Here is a 2500-nt window from a genome sequence, read left to right on the forward strand (position 1 = left end):
GGTCTAGCTGACTAGATGCTTAAAAGTACAAAACTCACTAGGCCCAGAGCCTACGGCCACACCACACTGATTGCGCCCGATCTCGTCTGATCTCGGAAGCTAAGCAGTGTCGGGCCTAGTTAGTACCTGGATGGGAGACCACCTGGGAATACCAGGTGCTGTAGGCTTTTTTGTGCTCCAAGTTCAGGAAGTGAGCCATTTCACAATTGCCTTTCAAAACTGCAAGGTCTAGCCGACTAGATGCTTAAAAGTACAAAACTCACTAGGCCCAGAGCCTACGGCCACACCACACTGAATGCGCCCGATCTCGGAAGCTAAGCAGGGTCAGGCCTAGTTAGTACCTGGATGGGAGACTGCCTGGGAATACCAGGTGCTGTAGGCTTTTTTGTGCTCCATGATTAGTAATTGCGCAACTTCTCAATTATTTTTCAAATTTGGTATGTTTCCAAAATAATTGTATCCCGTTTTATAGCGGAAATGTTGGACAACATCATGAGGGCTGGAGCTACCTTTTTACATAGAATTAGCATACAGGTAGTGTGTTCATGGGTAATAAATCGACTTTCACATGTAATGCAGTACAGAGAATATTGAGTCCTTCAAGAGGCATGAAAGAAAACCATTATTGTGTTGATTGTTCTCTCCACCTCCCTGCAACAGACACAGGATGGATGAATTAAAGTTATCCTACCAGACATAGGAGTCCTGAATGGGCCCACCAGTCTTATATATCTCGCCTGATCGAGCCTGATCGAGCGATGAGCGTGGTATCATGTTGCAAGTGGCTGCATGGCTTAGCTTACTAAATGCAAATGCATAAGAGTAATATTCTTAGCATTCCTAGAGCCTACGGCCACACCACACTGAATGCACCCGATCTCGACTGATCTCGGAAGTTAAGCAGTGTCAGGCCTAGTTAGTACCTGGATGGGAGACCGCCTGGGAATACCAGGTGCTGTAGGCTTTTTTGTGCTCCAAGTTCAGGAAGTGAGCCCTTTCTCAATTGCCTTTTAAAACTGCAAGGTCTAGCCGACTAGATGCTTAAAAGTACAAAACTCACTAGGCCCAGAGCCTACGGCCACACCACACTGAATGTGCCTGATCTCGTCTGATCTCAGAAGCTAAGCAGTGTCGGGCCTAGTTAGTACCTGGATGGAAGACCGCCTGGGAATACCAGGTGCTGTAGGCTTTTTTGTACTCCAAGTTCAGGAAGTGAGCCATTTCTCAATTGCCTTTCAAAACTGCAAGGTCTAGCCGACTAGATGCTTAAAAGTACAAAACTCACAAGAACCAGAGCCTACGGCCACAGCACACTGAATGCGCCCGATCTCGTCTGATCTCGGAAGCTAAGCAGTGTCGGGCCTCGTTAGTACCTGGATGGGAGACCGCCTGGGAATACCAGGTGCTGTAGGCTTTTTTGTGCTCCAAGTTCAGGAAGTGAGCCATTTCTCAATTGCCTTTCAAAACTGCAAGGTCTAGCTGACTAGATGCTTAAAAGTACAAAACTCACTAGGCCCAGAGCCTACGGCCACACCACACTGATTGCGCCCGATCTCGTCTGATCTCGGAAGCTAAGCAGTGTCGGGCCTAGTTAGTACCTGGATGGGAGACCACCTGGGAATACCAGGTGCTGTAGGCTATTTTGTGCTCCAAGTTCAGGAAGTGAGCCATTTCTCAATTGCCTTTCAAAACTGCAAGGTCTAGCCGACTAGATGCTTAAAAGTACAAAACTCACTAAGCCCAGAGCCTACGGCCACACCACACTGAATGCGCCCGATCTCGTCTGATCTCGGAAGCTAAGCAGTGTCGGGCCTAGTTAGTACCTGGATGGGAGACCACCTGGGAATACCAGGTGCTGTAGGCTTTTTTGTGCTCCAAGTTCAGGAAGTGAGCCATTTCACAATTGCCTTTCAAAACTGCAAGGTCTAGCCGACTAGATGCTTAAAAGTACAAACTCACTAGGCCCAGAGCCTACGGCCACACCACACTGAATGCCCCCGATCTCGGAAGCTAAGCAGGGTCGGGCCTAGTTAGTACCTGGATGGGAGACTGCCTGGGAATACCAGGTGCTGTAGGCTTTTTTTGTGCTCCATGATTAGTAATTGCGCAACTTCTCAATTATTTTTCAAATTTGGTATGTTTCCAAAATAATTGTATCCCGTTTTATAGCGGAAATGTTGGACAACATCATGAGGGCTGGAGCTACCTTTTTACATAGAATTAGCATACAGGTAGTGTGTTCATGGGTAATAAATCGACTTTCACATGTAATGCAGTACAGAGAATATTGAGTCCTTCAAGAGGCATGAAAGAAAACCATTATTGTGTTGATTGTTCTCTCCACCTCCCTGCAACAGACACAGGATGGATGAATTAAAGTTATCCTACCAGACATAGGAGTCCTGAATGGGCCCACCAGTCTTATATATCTCGCCTGATCGAGCCTGATCGAGCGATGAGCGTGGTATCATGTTGCAAGTGGCTGCATGGCTTAGCTTAC

The 2500-nt window shown here is 47.2% G+C and overlaps 6 non-coding genes and 2 pseudogenes across 6 annotated transcripts; all 8 read left to right on the forward strand.

Moving 5' to 3' along the window:
* Positions 1 to 48: 48 nt before the first annotated feature.
* LOC138547227 (5S ribosomal RNA) lies at positions 49 to 167 on the forward strand. The gene has a single exon (XR_011291075.1). It is a non-coding gene; the product is annotated as a 5S ribosomal RNA (ribosomal RNA).
* Positions 168 to 273: 106 nt separating this feature from the next.
* LOC138544834 (5S ribosomal RNA) lies at positions 274 to 382 on the forward strand (annotated as a pseudogene).
* Positions 383 to 845: 463 nt separating this feature from the next.
* LOC138537983 (5S ribosomal RNA) lies at positions 846 to 964 on the forward strand. Its single transcript, XR_011286099.1, has one exon. It is a non-coding gene; the product is annotated as a 5S ribosomal RNA (ribosomal RNA).
* A 106-nt stretch (positions 965 to 1070) lies between these two features.
* Positions 1071 to 1189, forward strand: LOC138539229 (5S ribosomal RNA). Its single transcript, XR_011287303.1, has one exon. It is a non-coding gene; the product is annotated as a 5S ribosomal RNA (ribosomal RNA).
* Positions 1190 to 1295: 106 nt separating this feature from the next.
* LOC138541438 (5S ribosomal RNA) lies at positions 1296 to 1414 on the forward strand. Its single transcript, XR_011289445.1, has one exon. It is a non-coding gene; the product is annotated as a 5S ribosomal RNA (ribosomal RNA).
* Positions 1415 to 1520: 106 nt separating this feature from the next.
* Positions 1521 to 1639, forward strand: LOC138547228 (5S ribosomal RNA). The gene has a single exon (XR_011291076.1). It is a non-coding gene; the product is annotated as a 5S ribosomal RNA (ribosomal RNA).
* A 106-nt stretch (positions 1640 to 1745) lies between these two features.
* LOC138539443 (5S ribosomal RNA) lies at positions 1746 to 1864 on the forward strand. The gene has a single exon (XR_011287510.1). It is a non-coding gene; the product is annotated as a 5S ribosomal RNA (ribosomal RNA).
* A 105-nt stretch (positions 1865 to 1969) lies between these two features.
* LOC138544052 (5S ribosomal RNA) lies at positions 1970 to 2078 on the forward strand (annotated as a pseudogene).
* The last annotated feature ends 422 nt before the right edge of the window (positions 2079 to 2500 follow it).

Source organism: Ambystoma mexicanum, unplaced genomic scaffold (genome assembly GCF_040938575.1).
Source record: "Ambystoma mexicanum isolate Mex_15411 unplaced genomic scaffold, UKY_AmexF1_1 Mex_scaf10, whole genome shotgun sequence".
Lineage (NCBI taxonomy): Eukaryota > Metazoa > Chordata > Amphibia > Caudata > Ambystomatidae > Ambystoma > Ambystoma mexicanum.